Genomic DNA, 21994 nt, shown 5'->3' on the forward strand with positions numbered 1-21994 from the left:
TTTTGAAATTCCTTTCAGCGTCTGCCTCCACCACACACTCAGACAGTATATTCCAGATCCTAACCATTTGCTGTTCAGAAAAGTGTTCTTTTCCCCACATTGCTTCTGGTACTTTTGTTACTTACCTTAAATATTGGACCAGTCAGTGTGTATGGCTGAGAAAATAATATTTGATAAGACACATTATAAGGAAAACTGCTACTTTTAAATAATTTAACCACACATTTTATATCTACCTGCACAGAGGCAGGGATCTCAATTTAAAGTCTCAGTTGAACAATGGTAGAACACAGAAATGCCATCCTCAATTGAATGCTCACATTCACTATGGGACTTTAGTTTACATGTTCTGACTCATCAAATTGCATATTAATAGCTGATCCGAGCTAACATTTGCCTTCTATAATTTTTGCAACAATCAATTTATCTGCTGCTTTTAGTTTTGAAAGATGCTGCAAGAAATTTCATGGAGGTGTGAGGAGGATATATAATTTGAGCCAAAGAAAGAGATGTTCAAAAGGTTACAAGAAGCTTGATCAAGGACTGGGTGTAAGAAGAGACTTGTAGCAGGAGGAGCAGCAGAGAATGGGAGATTTCAGGAAGAGAACTCCAGAGTGTGAAACCTCGATGACCGAACATATAGCTACCAGAGAGAAGCCAATGGAGAAATGGGCATTCTTTTGGGGATGGGCGGTGCATGTTGTAGTATGACAGAAAGTTACACAGGTAGAGAAGTCAAGGCCATGCAAGTAAATGTAAGAATGAAAATCCAAGTATATGAGGTGTTTGAGGAACAAGCATCAACATGGGTAAATGAGAGAAGGAATGATGGATAAACATGGAAAGCTTGTAGCATAATGTGGCATCCATATCCCTTACCAGAAATTCCACAGTCTTCCCACTTCGGGACTAGTTGTCTATGGAAGGCGTGTTTATAACATGACCAAATAAATTGATTATTGACATGCAATTCCTTCCAAAACACAAACAGCAAGCAGAAAGAGTGGGAAGGTATCTTTGTCTGCTTTACTTGATGCAGAATGCCACCCCTCAGACGATATCTCTGTTGTAACTGTATAGCATCCTTTTTCAGAAAACATATATAAGCACATAGGTAGCAAGGTGTGGAGCTGGATGAAAACAGCAGGCCAAGCAGCACGTTAGGAGCAGGAAAGCTGATGTTTCAGGCCTAAAATTTTCTGATGAAGGGTCTAGGCCCAAAACGTCAGCTTTCCTGCTTCTAAGATGCTGCTTGGCCTGCTGTATTCATCCAGCTTCACACCTTGTTATCTCAGATTCTCCAGCATCTGTAGTTCCCATTACCTCAGATATACGCACATGTTGTGTTTGCTTTGTGTCACTAGACTTGGGAAAGGTTAAAGAACAGACAGGTGACATGAATCTTATGCAAGATAGAAAGCTGCATTCAGAGGTAAGGATGAACTGAAGTTTACAGGAGGTAAAGGTTGGGAGGCAAAGTTAAGTCTGGTGGTGTGTACATATAGGTTTCAGCAGCAAATGCACCAGAGGCAAGGGTAAAGACAGGTGAAGTTGTAATGATGGAAGTTAGTTGATTTTGTGAAACAGAGAAAATAAGTTTGGAAGCTCAATTTGTGCCAAGCAGGGCACTGATATTGCAACAACTTGGTTTAACCTGAGACGGACAGGAGGCAGGAGGACTGGGTTAGTGTCAAGTCTATAGATGTGGTGGTTGAGCTGAAGTCATTAGGTTGAGTCTTCTCAATGTTTAGTTGGTGAAAAGTATGGCTCATCAAAAACTGGATGCGGGGAAGCAATGGAGAGGTAGGAGTGGTGGGAAGGGGGACATGATGGAGGTCTTGCATCTCCAAGTTTAATGCAGAATTATGTTAAATCAGGAGTAAAAATCTCCAGTTAACATTTGTAAGGCAATATACATTTCTCGTCTAAATACATTATACTTATAATAAATCTGAATATATGCTGTTTTATTAAGTAATGCTGGCATTTAGATTTATAAAGGCTGCCTTCCAGATCATGGAAAACATGGATAAGATTCTGGGATCCATAGAATTTAACAACGCCTCCTGGCGTTTCAACCTATAGATGGGCTACAAATTGTGATTGACATGAGAGGGACAAATGAAAGGTGGGACCTTGGCCGGAGCTATCCAATGGGATTGAGGAGGGGCGGTAAAGGGAGCGCGCAGGCTCAATGGCTTTACTCCTAATTTCGGGGGTAAGTGTCGAGTCTCCGGAGCAACAAGTGGGGGAGAGAGAGGGCAGGAGCTGGACTAAGTGAGGCCATAAATCCTTACCACCCCCACCAACTTTCCCCCCCAATTCTTGGCAGACCTATACCCCGACTGAGATCAACTCAATAAAAATATAGATCCAAGGGGGAAGGAAGAAAAGGAAAAGAAAATCAGCATTTTTTGTATAACATTGCAAAAGTTGGTGACATCCTTGAGAGGGGGGACAAAATGACGGAGGGAATGAGGGAGCAGAGTTAAAAAGTAGCAGTTCTCATTAAATAAACGAGGCCTGGATAAGGTAAGACTTTATAAAGAACTTTATTTCACAAGGTGTTTGATTTGCTTCACTCAAAAATCAATGCGTGAAATGAATATATTTGCCATCATGTAATCTAATATCCCTCGTTGTTGCTGTGGGCTTTGTTCTAGCTTTGCAACCGCATTGTTACCTGCGGAAAGTTTGTGTGTGTGTGTGTGTTGTGTGATTGGAGGATACAATGTATCAGGGTTTCAGACTTACAGCTCCCTCGCCCTGAAAGTCCCAATAATTGTGTTTTATTTTTATTTCCTTTTTTAAAAAAAACCCTTTCGCAGTGTGCTTTTAGTTTTAGCAAATTCTACTTCAGTTGTTGCTTCTAACTTTTTCCCAAAGTTTATTTTCACTTGTATTGCAAGCGTCCTTTTCTTTAAAAAAAATGTTAATTTCACCGCAGTTTGTTTTTAGAAAGGAAAATGTTTTTATTTGTTTTTGCACGAGAAAGTAACATCGCGGTCTTTTAAATACAACTGTCTCCAGTAGATTTCAAAAGCATTTTATTTAGGGAGTATGAAGTCTGTAGTGATTGCGTATAAAAACACTATCTTCGTAAAGTATACATTTTTGCTGTGTTGTGGGTGGGTTTCTCTGGGTCATGCTAGCACCAGGAATATGCTTATAATTTTTTTTCTCTCTGTCGGCTTTGTTTACCCCGAACTATAGCGCTGACGAGATGCTGATTTCTGATCCTGTTTGTGATCAATTCGTACCGGATCTGTCACTGAGCGTTACTCACTTTTTTTATATATTTATAGTCAGAGGTGTTGACGTCGTAGTTAACGTGGATGACCTAAAATATCAACTGGGCACAGTTCAACTTCCTGAGGGATTGCAAGGTTAGAGATCAGATCTTACAGAGAACCCCAGCATTCGGATTTAAATCACTCCTGGTCAATTAGTTCCATGTTCGAAGCGGTGAGATTCAGACAGCCGGTTTACAGCTGGTTTAATTTTAATCAGTGTCTGTTTTTGAAGTTGGCTAAACCACTCTCCTGTTGATAAAACTGCGGATTATCTTGCAAAATAAAACACAAACGGACCTGAGTTTACAAATGACTCTTTCAATAGCCTGCGAATAGTGACCTAAGCTGCTAGATGGGTTTAAAAAAAATTGGAATCCTGTCTATGGACAACTTGGTTTATTGTGTGGTGACCCTAATGGATTAGGGGGAGCAGCAACACTTTTGTGTTCAGATACAGTCAAGTCTTCTGTACTGCTGTTTTTATCGGGGGAGTTAGGGGAAATAAAAGTCAAAATGGAACCCCATGTTAAAATAGCCACAGGATTCTTCCCTGAGCACGTTTTTGTGTACGTGCATATAATTAATGGGAATATTGGGTTGCAATTAATTAAATTGCTACAGTTCTGTTGCTGTGAAGCTGGGTTTGGTTATTCATCAACAGTTTTCTTTGGGAATTGGTTTTTGGAATGGTGAGACTCTCACCTGCCATTTCTCAAGGACATCTGACTAGTTTTGTGCTCCACAGAGACTGCAATATCATTCTAAGCTGCTGTGTCTCAGTAATGCACTGGTCATTTGTTTTTAATGACAAACGAAAACCGGGCAGGATCTTTCCTTGTGTAAGTCAGGGCCTGAGATCTTCCCATGCTCTTCTAAAACAAACAAAAATAAAATCAACTGCTTTGAGGGAGGACAGCATCAACCTCTGTGCATCAGTGATAGGGCGCAAATGCGGTATGAGTGACATTGAGGTGCTGTGAGCACCTCAAACTGCAGGCTCCAGCTCATGGCTGTAACTGAAAACAACAAATGCTGGGGATCACAGTTGGTCAGGCAGCATCTGTGGAGAGAGACAGAGCGTGCAACTTAACGTTTCCAGTTTCGATAACTCATCAGAGTTGACGTGAAGTGTAGAGAGGGCAGTATGCAATAATTGGGAGGGTGCTGGAGTGTCGAGCGCTGTGGGAGAAGGGATGTCAATAGCTCAGATTATGTTACCTGCCCTGTCTCCTTGCCTCCTCCCCACCCAACAAAACATTCTTTGTTTGGGATGGGGCAGGAGCTGGAAAACAATAATTATCTTATTCATGTTGGGTTTTCAGATTAAATCACTTCTGATCTAGTTTGTGCATGAGTAATTCAGTTTCTAGGCATTGACTGGTTTAACTAAGCTTGAGGAACTTGTTTCTTGGAGAGGGTCACTGGGATGTATTTGCAGAGACTCGGAAGAAATTTGACTTGAATTCAGACAAAAGGGAAGAGAGCAGACGTGTATGGTTAGAAGTTCTTTCATGTTTCTGTGAACATTTTCCTTCCCACAGGAATGTATTAGCCAGGCTGTTATGACCAGGTCCCCTCAATCTACAAAGATTCTCTTTAAAGGGAAAGGAGTATTTGAATCTTTCGAAGGGAGGAAGACAATTGCTCGTGTGTCATATTTGTTCTGATTTAATGTGCAAAAAATGTAACTGTAACTGGCTTAACATTTTTCCATGATGCCTTACATTGCAGAGGCATGAGAGGGAGAAAGATCATACAAGAAAGACCAAATACTTTGCCAAAGTTGGGTTATGAGGCAATTATTAAAGGAGGTGAAGGCAATGGAGATCAGTAAGGAAATGTAAAAAAGAGCTAGACTCAGCAATAGTGGCTTGAAAACAGGGATTGAGATGTATAACATTTTGGAAGCAGAGGACGGGAAGGTTGTGGTGGAAGAAGGGAGAGTACGGTCAGTGGAAGGTGTGGGGAGGAGAATTCAAAGCTTAAACATTAGAGCTAAAGAGGACTGGGTCAAGGAAGGATTTAAGTAAGAGGTTGATAATCTTAAATTTGAGGCTTAATGCCAAATTTACTTCAAAGTGATGCATTGTTTTCTGACTTTTATCGTGTTTTGTGTGCTTCACATGCATTGTTTTGGGGTAACGTGCTCTACTAAGAACCTCATCATTTATAACGACTCTCTTAGAGCTGAATCTGTTGCTGGGTGCAATGTGTTGTTTGATCTGCACCCTTCAAAGCATAATTTTAAAGAAAAATCTTGAAATTAATTATATCATGTGGATAATGCTGTGTGAACTGAGCCTGGGCAGTGCTCCTTCATCATGAGCAATAATTTAAAAAAAACTATTCCTAATTCAGCACTAAGTTGGAAATTATTTTGAGGAGCAGTTTTGTGGAAGGAGGAAGTGTCAGTAGTGCTGGACTGATCGAGGAACGCAGAATAACCTCTAAATATTTTTAATTAACCTGTTTAGACATGCTATGATACCCTGATGTTCTGGCCCAGGCATGTGTCATGGTAATGCACCATACCAGTTATCAAGAACCCAGCTTAACGTTCTATGGCCATGGGTCAAATCCCACCAAGGCAGCTGGTAAAATTTGAATTCATTAAGAAGCTAACCTAACAGTGGTTCACTAAAGCCCTTGAGGAGAAGAACAAAATCTGCCATCTTTACCTAGTATGGCCTACATGTGACTCCAGACTTGCACCAATCTTTTCGACTCTTGACTGCCCTCTGGGCAGAGAGGGATGTGGAAATAAATGCTGGTCTAGCCAGCGACACTACAAGTGCACATCAAAGCCCTCTAAGTTACCTTTAATCTGCATCTCATAGGTATTGTATCTGATTAGGGGGGCTTATATGTTAACAATGGATGCCAGAAATAGATTTCCAATAAATAACATCCCTCATAGTAAAATATAGGGGGATAAAAAAGATCATCTGGCCTCCCCTAACAGTGAAAGCCTGTCAATGATCCATGCCCTCTGTCTGCACACTGTCTACACCGCCTCTCTTAGATTGCTTGAATGGATTCAATAAAGTAGAATGTTTTCTTTTGATGGAGGGAGGTAAATTAATGACTAAAAATGCTCATATTATTCTAGTGAGACCTTGGCAAGCTCTATTTATGCATGAAATACTGGTGCTTTTGGATGATTTATCCATTGGGAAGCTAATCACAGGATGCAGATTGTATAATGCTGCATAGAATTGGAAGTAAGGTAATGTTGACAGGTGTCCATGGAGATGATTTCATATTATCTGCATAATAACTGTTCATTCGAAGTTCTTTGGCCTGTTTTTGTGTCTTAGTATAATGATAGCTCCTATAGGTACAGATATTGTCAATACATTGATGTAATACTTCTGCAAAATCTTGCTATTTTTAAATCCCCATGTAATTCATTTTTATGAAATTCGTTTTGTCATTTGGCATAAAATCTGAAATGAAAGAAGTTGCAAGTGACAAACCTGAAACTCTACAGAAGCAGAAAAATTTTTAAAAATGAAATTGTGGAAAAATGGTGATCTGCATTTCACTTCTGAAGTTTATTTCCACTGACCTGTTTGTGTCACAATATTTCCATCTGTAAGGGCCAACATTATCGCTGCAGTTACTGTAAAGTATGCAGGCCTGGCCCACTTTTACCCAGCTCCTCTACTGGGTTTTTTCATTAGCTTTTCACCATGGCCTTTTCCACAGTTCAAGTGGACAAGTACAACTGACTCCAATTTAGTACAGCTGAGGGGCATGTTGAAAAGTGCAGGCTCTCCAATTTAAAACTGAGACAAGGATTTTTCTTTTCTCTGCCAGTCATTGAATATTTGGCACTTTCTTCTCTAGAGTGCAAAAGAGGTGAAGTCAGTTAATACTTTTCAGGCAAAGATGCATTCTTGAACTGCTGACTGTCTTGTTGGTGTTGAGCAAAGTAGGCAAAAATGTTTTGTTGAGGCTAGAATTAGATCAGTCATTATCTTATTTTCAGTGCAACTAGATGGGCTGAATGGTCTATTTCTGCAACTGATTCATGTGTTTGCATATGTGTACATAAATTTGTGTATCTTTTGGGAGAGTTTGAAACTTTTTTTAAGGTGAAATATTGTTTGTTATAACCCTGTTACAGGATTGACTAAGAGTATTGTGTATAATGTGTATTGGCTCGAGTATGGTTTTCCTTTTGAATGTGGTTTGACTTCTTTGCTCTAGGTGCTCCTGGCCTGCTGTGTTCTTCGAGCCCACTGTTTGTTTACCGTGGTTTTCTTGTCATTTGTTATTTTCAGTGTTTGTGCAAATTACATACTGTATTGCCCATAGTTGGTTGAAGAATTATAAAGGAGTGTCTATACAGTATAAGGTGATGCGAGTTGGGGATGCATTTGATAACAGCTCCACAGAGCCTCCTAATGGGCTGAACCTGCAAACATATTGTGACTGTTGACATTGCAAAATTGAAGGGGAAATGTTGATGAAGCTTTTAGACGTGGCCAAAAACCAATGGTAGATATCTTGTGCTGTTGTATCGCTGACAGAATCAGAATTCTTTTGTTTTTCTTTTGTCGTCTTTTGGAGTCTTTAAAATATAGAGAACATGTTGGCAGAATACAGCATTTCATTGTTTATGTGAAAGGTTACATCCAAACCATTAGTCTGCTGCACCTTTTTCTCTTTTTGACTTGTATGTTCCCTGCATATGCAATTCTCTCCTCTCCTTTTGTTTTGGATTCTCCGACTTATGGCTTTTCTCCTGTATGTTGCATATCTCGATTTTCAATTGAGGCTTTGTGATGTTCTTTCTATGATTCTTCCCCACCCCCACCCACTGCAGCTTGCTTTATGCTCGAGCTACACAGACAAACCTTCTGTTGTTGATCCAGGTGCTCTGTGACAGTAAATTTTATGATCAGGCTTTGAAGTTGCTAGCTGTCAGTTCCACCGCCAGATATGCTGCAATGTGACAAAAGTGCGGGAAGCTTTCAGCCAACTTTGGAGCTGACTCCCTTCCAAATCTTTGTAATTTGGATAAAGGGATTGGACATGTGTGCATTCCCTGGACATCAGTCTCATGGGAGCAACAAATTTCAGTGATAACTTGGTAATTTGTTGGCTTTGGTTGATGATGGTGGAGAAGGTTGACAAGATGGAGGACCTTCTATGAAGCAGACACTTACTGTTAGCAGGCAGTCAGTCCTTCAATTACACCTAGGGCTTTGATGTTTTTGGATCCCACTTCCACCAGAATTATATAGTGGATGTATGTTGTCGGGGTGCAGGTAATGTGCACGTGTTACGTAATTGTGCCAATCATGACTCCTCGTGTGAACACTAATATTTCTACCTTACTAGATGCTGTGAGGAGAGGTCAGCTGAACCTGTTCTGGTCTAGGTTCAGCTGTGGGCTGGCACGGTGGCTCAGTGGTTAGCACCATTGCCTCAAAGTGCTAGAGATCCGGGTTCAATTCCACCCTTGGGTGACTGTGTGGAGTTTGCATTGTCCCTGTGTCTGTTTGGGTTTCCTCTGGGTGCTCCAGTTTCCTCCCATGGTCCAAAGAAGTGCAGGGTAGGTGGATTGGCCATGCTAAATTGTCCATGGTGCCCAGGGGCATGTAAATTAGGTGGATTCGTTCTGGGAAATGTGGTGTGAACTTGTTGGGCTGAATGGTCTGTTTCCACACTGTAGGGATTCTTTGATTCCAGGTCATTCCTCCATTCCGCGTAGGTTCTTAATTGGATGTTAGCTCAGTTGTTCTGAAGTTCAAGAATTGGAACTTGAATTCCCAATCTTTGGGCTTCCAGAGCAGCGTGCTATCATTTTGAGCCAAACTGGAATTTGTACTACTTCAGGATGGTACTAATGCCTCAAGTTGACAACACTGACATTTCTAGCCAGAGTTTGGATCACTAGGCTGCAACCAGAATTGGAGAATTGAGAATTTGTGTCGCGTTCTGTACAGGTAATTTAGGCTGGCTTTCCAATACAGTACTAAACAAGGACAGCAAAAGATGTTGCCTTTAGTATATGTCATTCTCCAAGCTTTGTTTGCCTGTCTGGTGGTTGAGTTTGACATTTAAAAACCATGGTTAATCTTAAGAGCGCGGAAGCCAATATCCACCCTCTGACAATGCCTTCTGAAACAGAATAGCCAGTTAGTTATTGTTGTTTCAGGGAGGGGCCCCTCTAGTGGCAGTGTCCCTACCCCTGGAACAAGGGGGTCTAGGTTCAGGTCCGCGTGCTTCTCAGGCAGGTTAATTCGACAAATAAGCTAAAGTTAGTTTGAAGTAATAGTTGTTGTTTCTGGGATTGGTTCTTGTGGTGTAGTGGTAGAGTTCTGCTGCTGGGCCAATAGTTCTTTTCTTCTATTCAGTGTCTCCAGAGCTCTGTGTAGCAATGTCTCTAAACAAGTTGATGAGAAAATATCTTGCTGTTTCCGGGGTAGGGCTATTGTGGCACAGTGTTAGTGTCCTCACCTCTGAACCAGGAGTGCAGAAGTGTTTAACACCTCTGAATAGGTTGTTTAAAAAATACCTTGCAGTTTGTAGTGCTTGACATTTTGTAAGTTATTGGCTTATGTATGTGAGGCACTTTAGGATCTTAGAGATGTGTTTAGATAAGTGTAGGTCCTTGCTATTAAATCCTGTGACAAATGTGGTGAAGTAATTTCCTTTTCATCTGGTTCCTCTGATTTTTACAAAACTCGGATGGGGGATTGTGGAAATACTGTTGCACCTGTAACTTACAATACACAAAAGAAGAGTTGGTATAGTTAATCCAACATGAGGAGTAATGAGACAGTTGAGATGTTTATTTTTGTATAAGGCTGCACGGGCATTCTGCAGGTTGGAATTAGCTAGGAATTAAACTAGCTGCTCAGCCAGTTTGTATGATGTGGCTTATTATTGCAACTACTGTTGTGGTGAGCAAACAAACGCTGACTCATTCCTTGATGTCTTCAAGATGAGGTGGAGCTCGTGTACTAAATGAAAAGAATTTTCTTTTCACTTCAAGTAGCAGGTGTTAGCCTTTTATCTTTTTCATGTTCTGCTTTTGAACATGGCACAGTTTGTGTTCTGCTGTGCCTAGATTCTGTTCTCCAAGCTTATCATGAATGGGCTTATAAGTATCCTGGTTATATTTCATATCAGTCTGGGAGATTGGCTCGGGGTGGGTGAGTGTGCTATTACAATATTTCAAGAATGGTGTAGGAGCAGAATTGTTACCCCCTTTCCTTGGAGTTAAGAAGTTAATTTCCTAAAACATCTCCTGTTACCATAGGCACAATATTCACATCATGCCAGACTTTGGGGTTTATATTAGAAGGAAAATTGGGAGTGCTCATGTATTGTTTCAAAACACATACATTCTGGTTTTATGGTAGTTCTGAAAAGTTCAGTTTTTTTTCCTCACTGAGGCGTACTGATAAGCAGTGTTCAATGTTCAGGGAGTGTAACCAATGGGAGGTGTGTTAGTGTTTCTTTGCTGGTATTCCTGTGAGGAAGAGCCACGCTATGTCTGCCATGGCTCAGTTGGGAAGATGTTATTGTGTGAGTTGGAAACTTGTTGCCACAGTGCAGCAATCTTCACCAGCATCCCAGTGCAATATGAGGGAATAATGTGTTGTCAGAGGTGCCAGTTTTTGTTCAAGGTATGAAACAGGCACTGTTTGCCCTCTCAGGTCAAACTAAAAGATCCCGTGCCACTATTGTGAAGAGCAAGGGATATTTATCAACTTGACAGGAATAGATATTCTGATCATTATCATGTTGCTGTCCAGAGCTGAATAAGTGTAAATTTACCCAATTTGTGCATTACAACAGTGACTCTACTCCAGATATTGCTTTGTTAATGTTTTGAGTCCCATATGATTCCTGTTTGATTTTTATTTATTATGCCACTCACTGAGGTACAGTGAAAAGTATTGTCTTATGTGCTTTACAGGCAGATTGTATTTTACAAGTGTGTCAGGGAAACGGAACAGAGTGCAGGATATAATGTTACAGCTGCCAAGAAGGTGCAGAGAGAGATCAACATTAACATTAAGGTCACTTTAAAATTCTGATTAACAGTAGGGAAGAAGCTGTTCTTGAATCTGTTCATGAGTGTATTCAGACTTGGTTCTTAACTCTGATTCTCTCTCTACAGAGGCTGTCAGACCTGTTGAGTTTCTCCAGCACTGTGTCTTTATTTCAGATTTCCAGCAATATTTTGCTTTTAGTCAGAAATTGCTTCACTTGATGAGCACAATGGGATATTGTGTTCACCAAAAGATGCTATATAAATGCTGCTTTTTTTAAAAAACCAGATGGCCGATCTAAATTGCAAATGTGATTAAATTACAGTAAAGCCGGTTTTATGCTTTAATTGAAGGTCACCAAATGGTTTAATGCCTGATTCAGCCTTGGCCAACATTCTAGGAGTGCACTGCTAAGATGTCTTATCAAACTGCCCTGCAGTTATGAGATTTCCAACATAAGTGCCCAGCGGCTATTCAGATGGATATGACTGTCTTGTCTTGAAAACTGCACTTGCCAAATATTTTGATAGAAGGTTGTAAATGTTTAACTTTGCTATTTAAACTCTATATTTACCTATGATTTGATAGGTTCCAACTCTGTATCACTACATACCTGCTCCTGATATGATGTTGCATGTATTACGCGTACTGTGGTGAACTGAACAGCCTTGAGTGTTCAAGTCATAGAAGAAATCAAGTTCAGGCGGCAAGGTGCATGCCTGATGGAGCACATGGGCTGCTGTCAACAGTGGGAGTTAAGGTGATGCTTGATTGGTTTATCGGTCATTTTCTTTTGGATCTCGTTTGTTCCTATTGACCACAAACTGGATGCAAGGGCCTATATGACCTTTTTAAGAACTAAGTTGCTTGATTACTTAATTCTTCAGAAGTAGTTCTCAAGAACTGGGAGAGGACCACGTTTATAGTGAAGGCAGGGGAAAGCTCCAGAGGTTTTATTTTATGCTTTTGGAACAGGACTACCCAAGCTGGGGTTACAGCTGAAATGTTGAATCACAAGTCCTGAGGTTGCGGAATTCTGCCCTGAGTTGTAACAAGTGTACACCTGTCGTCTTTTTCTCTCCGTTCTCATTGAAGGATTGTGACACTTTTTTCAAGCCTTGAGACAAGATCATAGAGGAGAGCAAGTTTGGAAAGTTTTCTTTTCCCTGGAACCTCTTTGTTTCCCAAAGGAGAGCAAATAACTTCCCAAGAGGTTTTTTTTTTCTAAAGCAGGTGGTGTGGCTGTGCATCTGGGTTGCATTCATCTGGATGGAAATCTTGTCTTTTCCTGTAAATCTCCCCACTTGTTCTTGTTTGTAACTCACGCTGATCCTCCCACGCTGATTGTAACCTGCGGACAAGGGAGGCACAGTTGTAGTATGGCACACTGACCTCTACAGGGATGCCAGGCACCAACTCTCCGACACTGCCACCTACCGCCTCCTTGATCATGACCCCACCCCGGACCACCAAACCATCCACAACCTCATCACCTCCGGTGAGCTCCCACCCACAGCCTCCAACCTCATCATTCCCCAACCCTGCACCTCCCGCTTCTATCTCCTTCACATAATCCACACACCTGACCGCCCTGGTCGACCCATTGTCTCTCCGTCTGCTCCTGCCCCACCGAACTCATCTCCACCTATCTCAACTCCGTTTTCTCCCCCATGGCCCAGCAACTCCCTACCTATGTCTGTGACACTACCCACGCCCTCCTCCTCCTCCAGACCATCCAGTTCCCCAGTCCCCAACACCTCACTTTTACCATGTACGTCCAATCCCTGTACACTTGCATTCCCCATTCACATGGCCGACAGGTCCTCCACTTCATCCTGTCCCACAGGCCCGACCAGACCCCTCCAAGGACACCCTCATTTGCTTAGTCAAACTCATCCTCACCTTCAACAACTTCTCTTTCGATTCCTCCCACTTCCCACAGACAAAGGGAGGTGGCCATGTGTACCCGCATGGGCCCAGACTATGCCTGCCTCTTTGTGGGTTATGTGGAACAATCCCTCTTCCGCACCGACATTGGCCCCAAACCCCACCTCTTCCTCTGTTACATCCATGATTGTATCGGCGCCGCATTGTGCTCCTATGAGGAGCTTGAACAGTTCATCCACTTCACCAACACTTTCCACCCCAACCTTACGTTCACCTGGACCATCTCTAATACCTGTCTCTCCTTCCTGGACACCTCTGTCTCCATCTCTGGCAACCACCTGGAAACCGATATCCATTTCAAGCCCACCTCCTCCAAACCACCTTCCTGCAAAAATGCCAACCCCTATTCCCAATTCCTTCGCCTCCCGCATCTGCTCCCAGGATGAGGCATTCCATTACTGTATATCTCAGACCTCCTCACTTTTTTGAAGGACCGCAACTACCACCCACAGTGGGTGAAAACGCCCTCAATTGTGTCTGCTGCATTTCCTGCAACTCATCCTTCACACCCCCTCCCCGCAATAACAACCAAAACAGAATTCCCCCCCTCCCGTCCTCACGTACCACTCCACCAACCTCCAGATCAAACACATCACCCTCTGACACTTCTGCCATCTGCAATTTGACCCCACCACCAAAGATATTTTTCCCTCTCCACCCTATCTGCTGTCTGGAGGGACCACTCTCTCTGTGACTCCTTTGTCCGCTTCACACTCCCCTCCAGCCCCACCATCCCCGACACACTCCCCTGCAACCACAGGAAGTGCTACTCCTGCCCCTATACCTCCTCCCCCACCCCACCCTACCCCCATCCCAGGCCCCAAAAAAACCTTCCACCTCAAGCAGATGTTCACCTGCACATCTGCCAATGTGGTACACTGCATCCACTGTTCCCATTGTGGCCTCCTCTTCATTGGGGAAACCAAGTGGAGGCTTGGGGCCCGCTTTGCCGAACACCTACGCTCGGTTCGCACGAAACAACTGCACCTCCCAGTCGCGAACTATTTCAACTCCCCCGCCCACTCCTCAGACGACATGTCCAATCTGGCCCTCCTGCAGTGCCACAATGATGCCACCTCAAGGTTGCAGGATCAGCAACTCATATTCTACTTGGGAACCCTGCAGCCCAATGGTATCAATGTGGATTCAACAAGCTGCAAAATCTGCACCCCCCCCCCCGCCTCCACACCGCATCCCAAAACCAGTCCAGCTCGACCCGCCTTCCTCCCACCTCAAGCCACGCCTCCATCTCCTACCTGCTAACCTCACCACCACCCCCCCCGACCTGTCCATCTTCGCTGGACTGACCTATCACTTCCCTACCTCCCCACCTACACTCATCTTTTACTGGCTCCATCCCCGCCTCTTTGACCTGTCCGTCTCCTCTCCACCTACCTTCTCCTCTATCCATCTTCTATCCTCCTCCCCCTCTCCCTATTTATACCCCTTCCCCTCCCCCATTACTGATGAAGGGTCTAGGCCCAAAATGTCAGCCCCCCTGCTCCTCTGATGCTGCTTAGCCTGCTGTGTTCATCCAGCTCTACACCTTAGTATCTCATGCTGATTGTATCCTTGCTTCCATGGCACGTGACCAGTCTGTGATCTGTAATCAGTGTTTTCACTATCATTGAAGCAAGGTGACCAGCAATGACTTCTGTGCCCTTATTCTAGGTCTGCTGATGTATTTATCCTTGCACTGCTCCTTTGTCACCTGTAGGCTGTTATCCAAAGATTGGATACCAGTTTCTGTATGTACACCACTGTACTTCTCCCAGCCATATTTTGTCAGACTGCTTTTCTGACAATGGGACCTCAATCAACCAAATTTTTCCGCAAGTTAAATGTCAGGAAGTTTAAAAGCTTCAACTCTTCTGGTCCAAAATTCTGTAATTCCGTCCCTCGACCCTCTCTTCCCCCATTTACGTCTCACCTCTTACAAACCTTACTTAAAGTGTGACCCTGTCATCCTTCGAAATATCTCTGTTTTTGAGATGGCCTTTGTTTTACAGTTCTGTGAAGTCTCTACGGAGGGTATGATAAAGGTGCTATATAAATGCAGATTATTACATTGGTGGCCATGAAATTTCTTCCTGAACTGTGCATATTTGGACTCTGAAGAATACCCAGCAGTTCAGTCCTAAATGGCTTTTGATCATGTTTCAGCCATGTACATTTAATTCATTTATTCTGAGTCTTTTACTTGCTATGTTGCCTGTTTCTCTGGTAGACCTCAACAGTGATAGTGTGATACTTTCCTGCTGTATAATGGCATGGCTGGATCAAATCAGTACAGTTACTCTCTCTCTGTGCTGGCACTATCTGTTCTTCATGTCTCTCTCTGTTCCTGTGAAGAGTTTCTGTCCAACTTTCTTGCATTGATGTGTGACTGAGGTCAGTAATTTGCTATGTGAATTCTTGGACTGTGGCCTTCTGCATTGGAGCTTGATGTGCTGTTGCCAGTAACAGTCCTGCACTGAATTTTTTACTCTTGTACATTTATTAACAGAGGATAGATTGCAACATTAGCTAGAGTGTTTTAAGCCTGCTTTTAACATCTTGAACTGCAAAGGATCTATTATTTTTTCGTTTGAATACTTTTCCTGTTTATATGGAAGTGTTTCATTCATCCTGAGAGGGAAATAAAGACTTGGATTTATATAATACCTTACAAAATCTCTCTGGCTCCAAATGTTTTGATGCATCCTATGTGATATTAGAAGTACAGTTTTGTCACTAGTACAGAGGTTGAAAGTAGAATTCTGCAGACATTGAATTCTTTAAATTTACCAATGTGCCTTTTCTTTTCAATATTTCTGTAACATTTCACCTGGGAATTGATGGTTGGAATGTTCAGAACTATTTTGGAGGTGTTTGTTAGTATGTTCACTTTTTTGCATGTAGTTTGTTTTGATCAATAGGAAGATAGTAACAAATAGAAGGTCACAGCGAGGACCAGAAGTAACCCCACAGTGAGGAAAAACAGCCAGTTGTTTTATACAAGCATTGGAGAGGGTACACAGCTCCTGGGTTTTGGAGTACCTGCCATCCTAATGTGAATCTGGTGCAATATGCAAAGGTTTTGTGTGGTGGGTCAGTAGAGGGCCCCTGTTTAGTGTTTAAAAAATGCTTTTAAAACCCAGGGTGGTTGCCAAGACACTTAATTAGTCCATGCCTCCCTGTTCGTGGACGAAGGGATTAATACTTGTTCTGTAGTCAATTTACTCATTTAACATCAATGATCTAACCGCTAATGGTGAGCAAATGGAAAATTCAAGTATTTCTCTTCCAATTACTAGCTCCTGAAATTTTAGATCACTTTCGCAGTCAGACTTAACCAATTAGTGGTAACGTGGCTGACTGACATCTTAAAAAGTCCTCCCTCACCTCCCCACTCACCCCCATCCCAGGCCCCAAGAAGACTTTCCACATCAAGCAGATGTTCACCTGCACATCTGCTAATGTGGTATACTGTATCTGCTGTTCCCGTTGTGGCCTCCTCTACATTGGGAAACCAAGCGGAGGCTTGGGGACAGCTTTGCAGAACACCTGTGGTCGGTTCGCACTAAACAACTGAACATCCCCGTCGTGAACCATTTCATCTCTCTCTCTCTCTCTCTCTCTCTCTCTCTCTCTCTCTCTCACACACACACACACACACACACACACACACACACACACACACACACACACACACACACACACACACACACACACACACACACACACACACACACACACACACACACGACGAATGTGGATTTCACAAGCTTCAAAATCTCTCCTCCCCCTAGCGCATTCCAAAACCAGCCCAGCTCGTGTCCCTCCTCCCACCTCAAGCCCCACCCCCATCTCCTACCTACTAGCCTCATCCCACCCTGTTGACCTGCCCGTCCTCCCTGGACTGACCTATCCCTTCCCTCCCTCCCCATCTGCACTCACCTTTTACTGGCTCCAACCCCCGCCCCACCTTGACTTGTCTGTCTCCTCTCCACCTAACATCTTCTATCTTCATCTTCGATCTGCCTCCCCCATCTCCCTATTTATTTCAGAGTTTCTTCCCGCACCCCCCCCCCCCCCCAACCATTTCTGAAGAAGGGTCTAGGCCCGAAACGCCAGCCTTCCTGCTCCTACGATGCTGCTTGGCCTGCTGTGTTCGTCCAGCTCTACACCTTGTTATCTCAGATTCTCCAGCATCTGCAGTTCCTAATATCACTACCTACCACAGTTTCTTGCATCTTTTGGGAGACAAAAAAAAGGCAGTGTGATAATGAAGGAATACTTCAGATTATTCCTGAAGAAATGTAACTCTTCCAAGCATATTTTCCATTGGAGCTTAAACCAGTTGCAGCAGAATGGAGCAGCAGTTTGATCCTGTAACAACTGGGGCTCCTGTTGGTGCCCTCATGAGGCATAAGAGTAGATCATTGAATACTGTCCCTCTCCCACATTGCCGGATATCCTCTTTGTGAAGAAGAGGATGTCTGGCTGGAAACTTCTGCTCTTGTCAATGGTACGTTTTGGAAAGTAGAAAGGGGTAACAACGATTGTGAGCATTAAGAGCCGCACGTTCCAAATCCCTTTGGAATGGAGATGAAGTTAGAAATTGCGCCCAATCACTTGTTATTGCCAGATGGTTAATTGTGCTTTGGTTGCTGGGAATGAATGAAGATGAAGCAACATACTTCCCCACAGACTGCTATCCAACCACTGGGAACCTGTTGGGATTTTACAGACCACAGATGACCTGTTCAAATAGACAAAAGTTTAAAAAGCAGAACCTTGAAGGTAGTCATCTCTAGTTTACTCCTAGTGTCACATTCGACCAAGAACAGGGATTTTTTAAAAAAAAGGGCAGATAAATCAATAGCTGAAGAGATGGTGCATTGTGCAAGGATTCAGATTTTTGGATCATTGGGATTTCGTCTGTGGTAGAAAAGACCTGTTCAAATGTGATCGGTTTCACCTGAACTGGAAAGGGACCAATATCCTGGCAGGGAAATTCGCTGGCTCTTTTTCGCGAGCCCCTAAACTAGTAGCGGGGGGAGATGGGGTGGGTTCTAAGCAGTAAAAGTAGAAAGACTGATGAGGCTGGTTCTTTAATCAGAAAACAGCAAGTTAATTAGAAAAGGCAGACAAAAGCATGTCGAAAGAATGAGGTAATTCTGAAGAATTAAGATGCATTTCATTTCAATGCAAGGGGTCTTGCAGATAAAGCTGATGAACACAAGTTATGGATGGGAACATGGGCATGGGACATCACAGCTGTTACCAGGACTAGCTCAGTGTTCTGGGTTTTAGATGCTATTGGAAGAGAGGAGGGGAATTGGCACTTTTGATTTAAAGAAACCATTACTGCTGTGATTAGAGAGGATATTTCTGAGGGATTGTCCTATGAAACTGTGGATAGAATTTAGAAATAAGGAAGAGATGATCACCTTGTGATGGGATTGTACTATAGACCCCTATATAATATAGAAATTGAGGAGCAAACATGTAGAGAGATCTCAGGTATGTGCAAGAAAAATAGGGTTGTAATAGTAAGGGATTTTAATTTTCCAAACATTGACTGGAACTGCCATAGTGTTAAAGTCTTGGATGGTGAGGAATTTGTTAAATGTATTCAAGAAAATATTATTTTTTTTAAATATAAGAGAAAGAGGGAAGTTTAACCTTGGGAAATAAAGCAAGTCAAGTGACTAGTAGGTGAACACTTTGGCACTAGTAATCATAATTTTATTAGTTCTAAAATTGTTGTGTAAAAGGCAAAGTCTTCCATAAAAGTTAGTTCTTAATTGAAATAAGGCAAATTTTATGGTATGAGACAAGAACTTTTAAACGTTGATTGGAGTAGACTGTTCACAGGTAAAAGGACAGCTGACAAATGGGAGGCATTCAAATTTGTGCGGGCGAGAGTTTAGAGACATTATTTCCCTATTAGAGTGAAGGGTAAAGCTGGCAAGAGCAGGGAAAGAATGGATGGATAAAGATATTGAGGCTCCAGACAAGAATGAGAGAATCATATAGTAGATACAGATAACTGAGATCAAATGAAACTCTTGAAGTGTATAAAGAATATAGGTGCGTTCTAAAGAGGGAAATTAGGAGGGTAAAGAAGGGGTATGAGATAACCTTGGCAGATAAGCTTAAGGATAATCCAAAGAGATTCAACAAGTACATTAAGTACTAAAGAGTGACTAGAGAGAAAATAGGACCGCTTAAAGATCAATGAGGTTGTCTATGTATTGAACCTCAGGTGATGGGTGAGAAACTAAATTAATTTTTAATGTCAATTTGTACTGTGCAGGAAGAAATGGAAGCTTGAGAACTCGGGGAAATATATATTGATGCTTTGAAAACAGTATGCGTTACAGAAGTAGTAGTGCTGGAGGTCTTAAAATGTAAAAATGGATCAATCTCCAGGCTCTGATCAAGCATAACTCAGGATGTTGTGGGAAGTTCAGGAAAAAAAGTCTTCAGGGCATCCAACAGAAACATTGATATCATCCATAACAACGGATGAGGTGCCAGATACTGGAGGGTGACTCATGTTCTGCCTTTATTTTAGAAAGGCTGTAAGGAGAAACTGGAGAACTATAGATCTGTGAGTCTGACGTCGGTAGTGGGTAAGTTGTTGGAGGTGATTCTAAAAGATAGGATTTACATGCATTTGGCGAGACAAGAATTGATTTAGGGATAGTCAGTATGGTTTTGCGAGTGAGAAATCATGTCTCAAACTTGAGTTTGAGGAAATGACCGAGCAGTAGATATAGTTTACTTGGACTTTAGAAAAGCCTTTGACAAGGTTCTGCATGATCGACTACTAGTTAAGTCACATGGGATTCGTGGTGAGCTTGACAGCTTTGTACATAATTGGCTTAATGGCAGGAGACGGAGGATAACGATGGAGGATTGTTTTTTAGACGGGAGGCTTGTGACCAGTGATGTTCGACAGAGATCGATTCTGGGTTCACTTTTTTGTTTCTCATTTATATGAACAGTTTTGATGAAAATTATAGAAGGCATAGTTAGTCAGTTTGCAGATGACTCAAAATTTGGTGGTATAGTGGACAGTGAGGAAAATTTATCTACAATTTCAAAGAGATCTTGATCAATTCAGTCAATGGGCTGAGGAGTGGCAGATGGCATTTAATTTGGATAAATTCGATGCTTTGCATTTTGGTAAAACAAACGAGGGCAGGACTTAAACAATCAATGCTAGAGTCCTGGTAGTGTTGTAGAATAAAGAGACCTTGGGGTTCAAGTACATAGTTCTTCGAAATTTGCATCACAGGTAGACCAGATGGTTAAGAAGGCACTTAGCACGCTTGTTTTCATTGCTGAGGCTTTTGAGTGTACGAATTGAGACATCATGCTGAGGACATTGGCGAGGCCTCTTCTGGAATACTGTGGGCACCTGTCACCGAACCTAGAACCTAGAACATAGAACAGTACAGCACAGAACAGGCCCTTCAGCCCACAATGTTGTGCCGACCATTGATCCTCATGTATGTACCCTCAAATTTCTGTGACCATATGCATGTCCAGCAGTCTCTTAAATGACCCCAATGACCTTGCTTCCACAACTGCTGCTGGCAACGCATTCCATGCTCTCTCAACTCTCTGTGTAAAGAACCCGCCTCTGACATCCCCTCTATACTTTCCTCCAACCAGCTTAAAACTATGACCCCTCGTGTTAGCCTTTTCTGCCCTGGGAAATAGTGTCTGGCTATCAACTCTATCTATTGCCTCTCATTATCTTGTATACCTCAATTAGGTCCCCTCTCCTCCTCCTCCTTTTCTCCAATGAAAAGAGACCGAGCTCAGTCAACCTCTCTTCATAAGATAAGCCCTCCAGTCCAGGCAGCATCCTGGTAAACCTCCTCTGAACCCTCTCCAAAGCATCCACATCTTTCCTATAATAGGGCAACCAGAACTGGACACAGTATTCCAAGTGTGGTCTAACCAAAGTTTTATAGAGCTGCAACAAGATCTCATGACTCTTAAACTCAATCCCCCTGTTAATGAAAGCCAAAACACCATATGCTTTCTTAACAACCCTGTCCACTTGGGTGGCCATTTTAAGGGATCTATGTATCTGCACACCAAGATCCCTCTGTTCCTCCACGCTGCCAAGAATCCTATCCTTAATCCTGTACTCGGCTTTCAAATTCGACCTTCCAAAATGCATCACCTCGCATTTATCCAGGTTGAACTCCATCTGCCACCTCTCAGCCCATCTCTGCATCCTGTCGATGTCCCGCTGCAGCCTACAACAGCCGTCTATACTGTCAACGACACCTCCGACCTTTGTGTCGTCTGCATACTTGCTGACCCATCCTTCAATCCCCTCATCCAAGTCATTAATAAAAATTACAAACAGTAGAGGCCCAAGGACAGAGCCCTGTGGAACCCCACTCACCACTGACTTCCAGGCAGAATATTTTCCTTCTACTACCACTCGCTGTCTTCTGTTGGCCAGCCAATTCTGTATCCAAGCAGCTAAGTTCCCCTGTATTGCATTCCTCCTGACCTTCTGCATGAGCCTACCATGGGGAACCTTATCAAATGCCTTACTGAAGTCCATATACGCCGCATCCACAGCTCGACCCTCATCAACTTTTCTAGCCACATCCTCAAAAAACTCTAAGGTTTGTGAGGCATGACCTACCCCTCTCACAAAGCCTTGCTATAGGAAGGATATTAATAAATTGGAGAGGGTTCAGAAAATATTTACCAGCA

This window comes from Stegostoma tigrinum, chromosome 33 (assembly GCF_030684315.1).
Source record: "Stegostoma tigrinum isolate sSteTig4 chromosome 33, sSteTig4.hap1, whole genome shotgun sequence".
Taxonomy (NCBI): Eukaryota; Metazoa; Chordata; class Chondrichthyes; order Orectolobiformes; family Stegostomatidae; genus Stegostoma; species Stegostoma tigrinum.